Genomic DNA, 13,281 nt, shown 5'->3' on the forward strand with positions numbered 1-13,281 from the left:
TCCTTTTTATCCATTTGGCCTATTCTGCTTTTCAAGGTGTTCTTCTCCTCATTGGCTTTTTGTAGCTCTTTTATCATTTGGCCTAGTTTATTTTTTAAGATGTTATTTTCTTTGGTATTTTTTGTGTCACCTTTACCAAGCTATTGACTTGTTTTTCATGATTTTCTTGCATCACTCTCATTTCTCTTCCCAATTTTTCCTCTATCTGTGTTGCTTGATTTGCAAAAATCCTTTTTGAGCTCTTCCATGGCCTGAGACCAATTCACTTTTTTCTTGGAGGCTTTGGATGTAGGAGCTTTGACTTTGTTGTCTTCTTCTGAGTGTGTGTTTTGACCTTCCTTTTCACCATAGTAACTTTGTTATAATAACTCTTTGACTATATTTTTTTCATTATTTGCTCATTTTCCCAGCCTATTACTCAACTTTAAGTTTTTGTTCAAGTAAGGCTCTGTTTCCAGGGTGGAGAGTTCACTGTCTTAAGCTTTAGGAGTTTTGTGCAGCTATTTTCAGAGATATTTCTAGGAACCTGTAAGTTTTCAGTTCTTCCATGGTGGTATGATCTAAGGAGAGGTGTGTTTACTACTCTCCTGGTTTGTGTTCTGGTTTGTGAGTGACCACAAGCACTCTTCTACACTGGAAGTCCCCTCTGCACTGTGGCCACAAACACTGGTGTGTTACTGATCCTCACCCTGGGATTGCCACCAAAGACTGTAGATCAGAGTATGGGCAAAGTCACAGAGTTCTGCCTTAGTGCCAGCAAAGACACCCTGGAATCTCCTTTTGACCAGTTGTTTAACCCCCTTACTATCTGTGGACTGAGAGCTCTGGAAGCAGCCACTTTCACTGCTGATTCAGTGCCTCCCAGGGCTTGCTCCTAGTTTTCTGGACCCCAGTCTGTGCTGGCACACAGCTTGCACTAGACTGTGCCCCTCTCTCACTCTAGTGTAACAGACCTCTCCTGCCAACCTCCTAAGTTGTCTTGGTCTGGAAAATTGTTTCACTTTCTTTTTGTGGGTTCTACTGCTCCAGAATTTGTTTCAAGTCGTTATTTCAAAATATTTGGAGGAGTTTGGGGGAGAACTCTGGTGAGTCCCTGCCTTTACTCCTCCATCTTTTCATTGCATTTTGATAGTGTTTAGATACCTCTCCTACCCCTTTCAAAAAGACCTATCTTTAATTCTGTGGTATTGAAAACATTTACTATCTATCACTCATTGCATCAACCCTTTGTCCCTCTCAACTTGGTTCTGTCTCTGACAAGAAATAAGGGATAGGTTTTGAGGGAGGCATTAAATTCCTAAGAATAGGGATACATACCCATAATTTCTTTCCAAAAATTTGTTAAGTAGCTTATTGGAGTGGAAAGGAATCAGAAGACCTAGGCTCAAATTTCTGCGTTGCTGTTAATTAGTTTTCTAATCGTGGGTAAGTCACTTAACTACTGTTGGGTTCAGTTTCATCCTTTGTAAATGAGGGGATTGGATTACATTACCTTTAAAGACCCTTCGCACTCTATGACCCTATGAAACATCATTATCTGTCATCCATAAAAGTCTGTTTCTCCTGTTAGGTTCTACTTTCTCTTGAGTTGAGATTCAATGAATACTGTTTCAGACTGTTTCAAGTGTGTGTGTGTGTGTGTGTGTGTGTGTGTGTGTGTGTGTGTGTGAAACTTGTACCTTGACTGAATGAACTATTACTTCAAGTGTTCTGGTATTTTGTGAATATGCCCACGTTGAGGAAATCTGTACCCTGCATGATTTCCTGAATAGAATAGAGGAAATTTATAAGATATAGTAAAAAGCTCACTGTTCCAGGAATTATAAAGGTCTAAGCTCTTGCCTGATTCTGCTGTTAACTCCCATTGTTATCCTGAAAAAAAAAAATCACCTCTCTGGGCCTCAGTTTTCTGATTCATAGACCATGGGTAGTTTATACCTGCCCTTGTCATTCAGTGACTGAACATGTATTAAGTGCCTAATACGAGCAAAGCCCTGGACTAAGTACTAGAGAATACAAGCAAGAATCTATTTTTACAGTCTAGTAAGGGAAGGTAAGACGTATACACAAATCACTGTTTCTTATGAGAACATATTAATTTGCATTTCAAAAAAGACCTCAGCAGAGGCAGCTGATGGTATGGTGGTTTATGTGCTGGGCCCAGAGTTAAGGAGACCTGAATTCAAAGTTGACCTTAGACTCTTTGTAATTGTGCAACCCTAGGCAAGTCATTTAATCTCTGTTTGCCTTAGTTTTCTCAACTGTAAAATGGGGATAATAATTTATACCGATCTTGCAGGGTTATTGTAAGGATCCAATGATATATATACTTGTAAGAAGTGCTTAGCGCGGCAATCCTGTCACATAGTAGGTAATGTATAAATGTCCTTTTCTTTCCCTTCCCTCACAAAAGTAGTTTAAAAAAATCCCCGGTAGAAATTTCTCTGCCTAGTGAAATCAACGACAGCTTTATGGAGCATGTAGCATTTGAGCCAAGTCTTGAAGAATATGCATAGGTGTTGAATGGGGCCAGATTAGGTAATATATGTGAAGTGCTTTGAAAACCTTAAAACTCTTTGCAGATGTAAAAATAGGTGATGATGGCCATAATTATTTTTGTTATTGTTATTGCATTTGTCTTTCGAGATTGAAGAGCCCTGATAATTTTGATCAGCTTTTTTCCCTTCTTATTTTAATGTTGCTTCTTCTCTGGCTTCCTCTGATGTAAATGAGCATTCTGAGAATTGTCAGTTTTTGAACATCCTTGAAGACAGAATTTTCTTTTCAAAGATTCATCTCCACTTCTCTCTCTCATGATAAATTTGTCTTTGCAATTGTTGTGCAGAAATCATCCTTAAAAGTTCTTGCATCACTCTGATTTAGCTTTGCAGAAGCTTGAGTATCATTTCCTCTTGAAGGGGTTAGTTGCCCTGGCATCTTGAGAATTCAAGCATTGCTAGAATTTTCCATTGAGTGTGAAGATTGGGGCAGCAGGTGTTGTTGGGGAGGGCAGCTACATCCTGCTAGCTGGGTCATAGAGAAAGGACATGTCCTGGTTAATCCTGAAATGGAAAACAAAATAAAACAGGAAAGATGATACTTATCATGATTTCAGTCTCTAATCCCCATTCTTTCTCATGGAGTTGACTTAAGCTTAATGTTTGGAGAATGGAAACTTCTCAGTTCATTTGTAACTTTTACTATAAACTAGAGATCATAACCAAGGCAGACTGTATTAACATTGTGAAGCAGGTGATATTTGTCCAGTGCCCCCTGAGAGAATGAAATGGTTTCATGGAGAAAGTGGTACCTGAGTTGAGGATTGAAGGAAAGACAAGGATTCTGAGAAATGAAGATGAAAAGAGAGTATATCCTAAGATTGAAAGAATGGCTCATGTGGTTATAGAAGGGCTGTAGATGGCACGTCAAAGTCAGGAAATGTATATTAGGCCAGTTTTGTCTAGAGAGTTGTGGAGTCAGTCATTCAATAAATTTTTATTAAGCATCTACTATGTGCCAAGTACTGTGCTATAGCTGGGAATACAAGAAGAGGCAAAATGACAACTCCTACCCTCAAGGAGCTCACAGTCTAATGGAAGAGAAAACAACAAAGGAAATATGTTTAATTTTTGTATAAAGGATAAATAGGAAATAATAAAAAGAGGGAAGGCACTAGAAGGAAGAGGATTGGGAAAGGCTTTTTGTAGAAGATGAGATTTTACTTATCAGGTAGATATTGTTATCTCCCCCCTTTTACAGCTGTACATTTGACCTCTGATCTTTCTGAATTCATGCCCTCCAGCTTTGAAAAAGGAAAAAAAAACTTGTAAAAAGTATGCACAACTACTGTGGGTGGCATCTTCATTCTGGAAAGCAATCTGGAACTGTGTCCAAAGGGCTATATAGTTGCATTCCCTTTGATCCTGTAATACCTCTACTTGGTCTATATACTAAAGATTTCAAAAAAAGGGGAAAAGAACATATTTGCACAAAAATATTTTTAGCAGTTCTTTTTGTGGTGGCTAAGAATTAGAAATTGAGAAGATGTTCAATTGGGGAATAGTTAAACAAGTTGTGATACATGATTATGATGGAATGTTATTGTACTGTAAGAAATGATAAACAGGATGATTTCAGAAAAACTTGGAAAGATTTACATGAACTGATGCAAGTGAAGTGAGCAAAATCAGGAGAACATTGTGTACAGTAACAGCAATATTGCACAATGCAAAGTTGTGAATGACTTAGCTATTCTCAACAATCAATGATCTGAGACAATCAGAAAGGACTCATGAAAATCCTATCTGCCTCCAGACAAAGGACTGATGTTGTCTGAATACAGACTAAAGCATACTATTTTTCTTCTTTCCTTCCTTCCTTCCTTCCTTCCTTCCTTCCTTCCTTCCTTCCTTCCTTCCTTCCTTCCTTCCTTCCTTCCTTCCTTCCTTCCTTCTTCTTTTCTTTCTTTTTTGTTTGAATTTTCTCATACAAAATGACTAATATGGAAATCCTGAGGTGATTGGTGGATTCTTTCAATGCCTATTTTGCCCTCTTGTTCTAGGACATCAGAGCAGTTTTCTTTGATAATTGCTTGAAAGATGCTGTCTAGGTCCTCCTTCTGATTATGGCTTTCAGGTAGTCCAACGATTCTAATACTGTCTCCTGCATCTCTTTTCCAGATCAGTTGTTTTTCCCATGAGGTATTTTACATTTTCTTCTATTTTCCATTTTTAAAAATTTGCTTGATAGATTCTTGATGTGTCATATAGTCATTATCTTCCACTTGCTCAATTCTCACTTTTAAGGTTTTGTTTTCCTGAATTAGTTTTTGTACTTTCTTTTCCATTTGGCCAATTATATTCTTTAAGGAATAGTTTTCTTCAATAGATTTTTGTATCTCTTTTTCCATTTGGCCAATTCTACTTTTTAAGTAGTTTTCTAAGATGTTGATTCTTTTTTCACAATTCTCTTGCATTGCTCTCTTTTCCCAATTTTTGTTCTACCTGGCATATAATTTGAAAGCTCCTTTGTGAGTTCTTCCATGAGTTCCTTCTGGGCTTGAGATCACTTTCAATTTTTCTTTGGGGTTTTGCCCATAGGTGTTGTGATATTGTTTGTCTCTTTTGAGTTTGTATCTTGCATTTTCCTGTCATCACAATAACTTTCTTCTATGGTCAGATTCTTTTTTGTTTGTTTGTTTCTTGCTTATCTTTTTGTTTTGTTACCTTTTCCCTTTCTTTTAAATTTGAGCTCTGTTCCTGGGTTAAAAGGGACACTGTCTTAGGTTTCTTGTGTCAGAGGGTGCAAGCCCTGGCTGTTTACCTGGTGCTGCCCTGACATTGCACTAAGGCCATAGGGTCCTTTGTGTCTGGTGCTATGCAAAGGCGGTAATGTGTGTATGTGTGTGTGTGTGTGTGTGTGTGTGTGTGTGTGTGTGTGTGTGTGTGTGTGGCTGGTGCTGCTGGAGGCTATAGGGATCTGGCAGCTTACTTGGTGCTGAGATGGGATCCTAGTGGTGGTCTCTGACATGTGCTAAAGGCTAGTAGGGTTTTTCTGTGTTTCCCCTTGACTACATGGAAGAATGTGGAAGTCTGGTTTCTGGAGAATGCTTGTCTTCCCAAGGGTTACACTGAAGCACTGGTGGTTCTCAGAGCTGGAATCTGCCAGTTCCCCTGGCTATGCTAAGGCATGCCTGCTCCATCACACTGGGGCTCAGGATCTCTGACTGGTTTGCTGAGGCAGGACTTAACTACTGGCCTGCTGGGATGCCTTCTGTCCTGGAATATACTTCCCTCCCCTATCCCAATTTTTTTTTTTTACTTTTTCCCCCTTTCCTTTGCTTCCTGTCTACTCTTTACAAACAAGAGAGTAGTTAGTGAGCAGTGCAGTCAGCATCAGTGATCTAAGCTAGGTAGCTTATGACACAGTCAATAGAGCTTAGGGTCTGGAGTCAGGAAGACCTGAGTTCAGATTCAGCCTCTGACACTTACAGACTCTGGGCAAGACACTTAATCTCAATTTCCTCTACTATAAAATGGAGATAATAATAGCACCTGCCTCAAAGGGTTGTTGTGGGGATCAAGTGAGGTAATATTTATAAAGTGCTTATCATAGTGTCTAGCACATAGTAGGTTTTATATAAATGTTTATTCTTTTCCATAAACTGATGCAATCTTCCTTTTTTCTCTTTTCCTCACTTAGACTGTAATCACACCTTTTCATTTCTTTTCTTTAAATAATTCATCATTACCTACCCTATACGGTTGGTTTGTTTTGCTTATGACTTATCCCTTCCTAAATCTACTTTCCCTCTTATTTTTCTCTTCCTTGTTCTATAGTTCCTCCTGTTTTCCTGTTGAGTGCAATATATTTTTGCACCCGACTCTGTGTGTGGGTGGTTATTCTATCTTTGGCCAGTGCGGATGAAAATCATGTTGAAATTCTACCTGCTCCCCCACCTCCTTGTTTATATAGTCTTGTATTTACACACCCAAATTACGTGAGCTAATTTCTCCCATACTTCCTCCTCCCTTTCCCTTACTAGTATATTCCTATTCCCTTCCCTTTTCTTCTTTTATGATAATCAAAACAACAAAACCACTCCCAGACTCTGTCTCATTTAACTCCCACTATGACCTTTGATGTTGTTAATATTCTGAAGGGACGTTTGGTCCTATTAAGATGTAAACATTTCACTGTTATTTAATCTCTTCTGATTTCTTGCTCATATTTACCTTTTAATGTTTCTCATGACTCCTGTGTTTATATTTTAAGGATTCTGCTTGGATCTGGTCTTTTTATCAGGAATACTTTTAAATTTTCTATTTCATAAAAGGTTTATTTTTGTCTTATAGAATAATGCTTACTGCTTTCTAGATAAGTTTGTTTTTGTAGTAGTAGTAGTAGTAGTAGTAGTAGTAGTAGTAGTAGTAGTAGTAGTAGTAGTAGCAGCAGCAGCAGTAGTAGTAGTAGTAATAGCAACAGCAGCAGCAGCAGTAATAGCAAGACTTTATCTTTTGCCTTTTGGAATTTCTATTCCTTTATAGTGGTGACAACTAATTTTGCATCATTTTGACTAACTTCTTGGTACTTAAATTTTTTATTTTTTTGGAAGCTTGCAGTATTTTTTCTTTGAATTGAAAGTTCTTGATTTTGGGTATAATATTCTCGGCATTTTTCATTTGGAGTTTTCTTTTAAGAAGTGCCTGATATATTCTATTTGAACTTTGTGTTTTGGTCCTAACATTTTTGGGCAATTTTCTTTTATCATACATTGAAATATGATGTTCAATTTCTCTCTCTCTCTCTCTCTCTCTTGACTGTGACTTTCAAGTAGTCTAAGTGTTCTTAAGTTGCCTCTCCTTTTCCCTAAGTAAGTTGTGTTTGATAAGATAGATAGTACACGTTAAAAAATTATAAGTATTTTGATTTTGTTTTATATTTCTTGTTGATTTGTGGAGTCATTATCTTCTACTTGATCCATTCTAATTTTTAAGGAAAATGTTGCTTGAGCAAGATTTTATGCCTCTTAATTCATCTTCCTAGCATTTTTATAACTCTTTTTATTCCCAGTTTTCCCCATTTTATTTATAAAATCATTATGATAACTCTGTCTTATTTTCTTTTAGAAATTCTCATTGTACTTGTGTCCAAGATATGATCTTCTTTGAGGCTTTGCTCATTCTTTTCTTTTGGATTTGTGTCTTGTAGGTCCCTGTCATTATAATAGCTTTTGATGGTGGGATTCTATTTTGTCTTCTTCTCTTTTGTTTTTCAGACTTCCTTTATAACTTTATACTTGGCCTTAGGATCAGAAATTTGCATACTTCTGGAAAGAATGTCTGGGACATGATTGGTCCTGTTCTGTGTTGTCTTGGGTCTTCCTGCGGCTTTCTTAGTGTATTAGCATACGTGCTATTCATGGATCTCAGGGAAAGCTCACACTGGAGACTTAGATGCTTCAGCTGCCTGATCCAGGATGAAGCAGGATTGGTACTCTCCTGGGCTGAGTTTTGAAAGCTCCTCACCTGGGTATGAGCAATACCACTTCAGGATAGTACCATTTTGGAGTTCCAGTGGACATACTGTTAGACTTAACCACTATCAGCTACCTGGAAGGCTCTAAAGATTCAGAGGAAATAGACATCTATGTTCTCCCATTTGTCTGAACTTTCTGACCTGGTTATTTAGCTATAGGCTTCAGACCAGACTGGGTTTGGATCTGGAGTCGTGTTCCAGGATCAAAGCCACTCAACTGCTGTCTATCTATTCTTGTTCTTTGTCCAGAATAAGGTCTGTCCACAACTGCTCCCTGACCAGTCCACCACTCCTAAGTGCAAGCCCCATTCTTGCTCTTTACTACATCCATGACCCAGTTCAGGAGTATGAGTGACAGAGTTGCCAATTTCGACCCATTTCTGTTTTGTGCACATTGTCACACTGTGCAGAAGGTGGTGAACCTTCTACATACTGGATCCAGGACCTCTTCTCGCCCCATTTCCCTATCATGGGTCCCATTTCAGTCCCTGGTCTGGATGTCTCCATGCATTGTCTTCTATGTTAGACTTTCCAGTATCTTCAGACCTTTCTCTCTCTACGCTGATCTGACCATGAGTGGAACCAAGTTCATTGACTTAAACCAACCTTACTACATTCAACATAACACCAAATTTCCTGCCTCCACACCTTTGTTCCCTTAAACCCCTTTCTTTACCTATTAGAGTCTTACCCATCTATCACTGCCCAGTTCAGATACTAAATATTCCCCAGTGCCTTCCGTAATTTCTCAATTACATGTAATTTTATTTCACAGTATTCCATATGTCCTTATATAATATATATGCATTTTTAACATTGTAATTTTTAATATAGCTACCTATTAGCTTTTGATAAGTCTCCCTCATCTGAAGGATAAGCTCTGTGAGTGTAATTGACCATAGCATATCTTTGTATCTTGCCCTTCTCTTAGCACATTGCCTTGCACATAGTAGGCACTTGCACATTTTTGCAGTATGAACGTTCTTTGCCTTCCTATGGGGGGGGTGGCTTAGAAATCTGTTTTCAAAACCACATTTCTATGTAAATCCCACTTTCTCAGTAGTTGTTTCATTGTATATTTCTGGCAATATGTGCATGAAAACCACTTCTTTACCTCTGAGAGCAACATCTGTTCTCATTTTTGCTTTCTCTACCTGAAAGTGTTACTTTTTACCTTGATCATAATAAATGAGGCTGCTCCTCAATGTTAGAGATTTGCAAGGTGTGTGCATGTGTGTGTGTGTGTGTGTATCTATTTTATTAAGATATAATTGCAGGGGTAAACTAGTGTGTAATTTCTGCCTGGAAGAAAGCACAATAACGCCTCCTCTCTCAGGTGCTCTTAAAGAAGTAGTTGCACTGGAGGACAGTTTTCTGAAAGGTCTAAGATTTCAAGAACCAATGCGTAACATTTAAAAATCTACTTTTGGTAGAATGTACTTTAGAAAGATTTTCACCAAGAGTAGACCTAAAAATGGCTTCTAGTCCACTTACCATCCTTGTCACCTCCTTTGCAATGCTCCAATCGTAGCTATTTGCTGATGTAGATGTACTGTGCGGTGCTTCTTAAACTGGGGATCACGACCACAACCCACAGTTTAAGAAGCACTGCAGGGGTTATGAGTGGAAAAAGTTTAAGAATTCTTGCATGGCTATAGTATCAGTAAATAGATATTTACTGAGCCCCCACAACACCGAACTCAGTTTTGATAAACTGTCTGCCTGGATATTTCAATTTAGCAAAATTTATTAACCACCTGCTGTGTTACTTTCAAAGACAAAAAATGAAGAGCAGTCTCTATCTTCAAGGGGTCTACATTCTACTGTGTGGGTTGAGTGGTGGTAGAGTGTAACGTACAATTAAATACAAAATAATAAAAATAATTTCATCACATAAAAAACAGGAACTATGGGGCTGAAGGTGGGTTCATGGCAAGATCTGCCTCTCTAGTTGAGAAAATGTCACATATAAGAGTTGGCATCTGAGCTGTGCTTTGAAAGACAGCTAGGTGGTGCAGTGGATTGAATCCTGGATCTGGAATCAGAAGAACCTGAATTAAAATCTGGCCTTGGACATTTTCTACTTTTGTGACTCTGGGCAAGTCACTTAAAGCTCTGTATACTTCATTTTCTTCATCTATAGAGTGATTATCAATAGTAACTGTTGCTATTTCTCTCCCAGCCTGATGTCTTTCTTTTTCTTGGCCCCATTAAAGGGGCCATGCCCTGGCTACTTCTTAAAAAGGCCTATTCAATGAATGGGCATATCTCATCCTAAGTGAGTGCCTGCATAGACCTTGCCCTAAAGGGGTCAATGTCTCCCAGTGCATCTTGGGTCATCTCCAGTCATCCTGATGAATATCTGGTCACTGGATTCAGATGACTCTGGAGGAGAAGTGAGGCTGGTGACCTGCACAGCCCTCCCTCACTCAAAGCAAAGTCAAGTACAAGTCATGTCATCATTTCTCTGATGGCATGGTGTTCTTCAACAATGAAGGATGAACACAACAATTATGAGGATAAAGTGTTGTGTTCATTCTTCAACAATGAAGGATGAACACAACAATTATGAGGATAAAGTGAGATGATATTTGCAAATGCTTTACAAACCTTAAGGTGTTATATAAATCCTAGCTATTTTATTATTGTTATTTCAGAGAGGTGATAGTGAGGAAGGAATACTTTCTGTATATGGCGGATGCAGCTTGTGCAAAGGTCCAGAGCCAGGAGAAGAATGTTTTCTATGGAGAGGAGCTAGTAGGTTAGCATCAAATTCATAAAGGAGTGATGCCAATTAAGACTGAAAAAGGCAGTAAGAAACCGGACTGTGGTCACAGATTTTGAGCTATATATGATCTTAGAGGTATCTAATACCATCTCCTCATTTTACAGATGGTGAGAACAGGCACAGACCAGATAAGTGACTTGGCCAAAGTCAAACAAATGGTAAGTGTCAGAATCCAGAATTTGAACTCAGGTCCTCTGACTCCAAATTTAGTGCTTTTTTTTTTTTTTTAACAACTACTAGGTTGAGGATTCTGTATTTTATCCTGGGGATCTATCACCTGTGAATTTTCTATATAAAGTTGATTCTGGGTGGTTATGGGGGATGATTTGGGGTCAGCAAGTCTTTCCTTTGCACCCAAGTAAGTGAATCAACAGATACCTACTAAACATCTGTCCTAGGTGCTGAGGGCATTGCACAGAAATTTAAGACACATTTCCTGTCCCAAAATAGTTTTCTGCCTGATTAGGTAGACACTCTGGTCCCTAGGATCTCTAGCCTTATAGTTAATGAGAATTTGACAACTGCTTTGTGCAAGGCATAATATTCTGTGTTAAAGAGATATTAAAGATGGAACCTCATCAGTCATCTAGTCTAACACAGAGTTGAGCATGAATTGCTGTACTATATTGTTGAGAAGTGGTCATCCAATCTTTTCCTGGAGATATCAGTTAATGGGGGGGGGGGAACATTTGTATTGGTGGAGGGCCATTCTACTTTGGGACAATTGACAATTGGACTTTTTAAAAATTCTTATATAAAGCCAAAATCTCTCTCTATATATAATTTACATCCATTGTTTCTGATTCTGCTGTCTGGGATCAAATCTGTTCCTTTTTTTCCTTAACAGTCTTTCAGACACTTGAAGATAGCTGTCATATTCTCACTGTCTTTTCCTCTTCAAACTAAATAACGTAAGTTCCTTCAGCTTCATCCATCCTGTTAGCAAACAGCAGATCATCAAAAGCAGAACGTACAAAACAAATAGAAATTGTGGTACCTGAGAGGGGAATGATCAGAGTGTGGTGAGATTTAGCTGGGAGGGAAATCTTCTTGAAAGGAGGTGAGCTTTGAGTGTGCCCTTCAGGGAAATTCTGCCATAGCCAATGAAAGCAATGCTAAATTGTAACAATAATAGGTAGGTAGCATTTACCACCTAATAACAGGTGGTGCTTCATGGGTTTAGAAGGTGCTTTATAAACACCTCTTTTGATTGTTATAACAACCCTGCTATTATAATTACAATTTTACAGATGAAGAAACTGAGGCAGGAAGAAATTAAATAACTTGCCCAGGGTCCTAAAACTAATGGATGTCTGAGGTTGGATTTGAATTCAGATCTTCCTGACTCCAAGTCTAATGCTCCATCTATTGTGCCACCTAGCTACCTCTAATGAGATGGATGTGGGAGCCTGGAATGTGAACTGATTGTGAAGAAGCAATATGGAGGGCTATGGAATTGTGGGAAAGTCTGGAGATGGACATTTGGGGAGGGATTATTTTAGCAAAATAAGGGAATGGATTTTAGCTGGAGGAAAAGGACTTGACCTGAAGAAGGTCCCTGGTTGGAGTGGCTGAATGTGGAACTGAAGAAAGACAATGAGGAGATGAAGGATTTGAACAGAAGGATGAGAAGGGTTAAAAAGGAGAATCTGAGTACAAAGAGAATAAAGAGAAGGGAAAAAAGAGGGGGAGAAAAGAAAGGAAACTGGGAGTATCTCATACCAAGTAAGGAGGAGTTGAACCTTGTCCAAGCAGATGACGCAGCTCTTTTCTAGGGGCTTGGCTGCAAGAATGCCTAGAAACTATAACAAAGGCCAGAGGACCTTGCTTTCAGAACACACGGAAAGCAGAATGAATTTTGCTCTAACCGGTATGAAGTGTGCAATATCTGTCTTTCAGCTGCAGTTAAATGATTGTTATCTATGCTCAAAAGACAGGCTGGGATCTCTCAGAGAAGAGCAAAAAAAGTCTCCCAGGACAGTGCTGCACTCTCCAGGTTATGAAGGAGAATGGAGTCTTCTTTTCAAAGAAAAATGAAAAATGAAAGCATTTCAAAGTAGAAATGGAGAAGGAAAAAGGACTGAAAAGACAGAAGGGAATCCTGACCTCATCAGAGGTTGTAGTATGGAAGAATGTTAACTGTGGGGCTGGGAGGGGAAGGTAAAGTGAGCATTTGGAGCTAGGTAGCAGATATAAAGATCTTACTGAGGAAGGAGGTAGACCAGGGGCTACCACTTATGGCCTTCTAGGTCCTTGGGTGTGGCCTTTTGACTGTGCCCAAACTTTACAGAACAAATCCTTTTATTAAGGGGATTTGTTCTGTGAAGTTTGGATTCAGTCAAAAAGCTATACTTGAGGACCCAGAGGGCCACATGTGTCTTTGAGGCTCCCCATCCCTGAGGTAGGCTGTCTGGGGAAGAAGCAATCAATCAACAAACATTTACGAAACATTCTAT

At 38.8% G+C, this 13,281-nt stretch overlaps 1 long non-coding RNA gene across 1 annotated transcript in view; it reads left to right on the forward strand.

Moving 5' to 3' along the window:
* The window catches only part of LOC140512931 (uncharacterized), a 330,770-nt gene that overhangs the window by 196,262 nt on the left and 121,227 nt on the right, over nucleotides 1-13,281 (forward strand). Inside the window, exon 2 of the long non-coding RNA XR_011969989.1 lies at nucleotides 10,930-10,983. This is a non-coding gene — a long non-coding RNA (uncharacterized lncRNA). The remainder of the gene's footprint in view (nucleotides 1-10,929; nucleotides 10,984-13,281) is intronic.

The sequence above is a fragment of the Notamacropus eugenii genome, chromosome 1 (assembly GCF_028372415.1).
Source record: "Notamacropus eugenii isolate mMacEug1 chromosome 1, mMacEug1.pri_v2, whole genome shotgun sequence".
Taxonomy (NCBI): Eukaryota; Metazoa; Chordata; class Mammalia; order Diprotodontia; family Macropodidae; genus Notamacropus; species Notamacropus eugenii.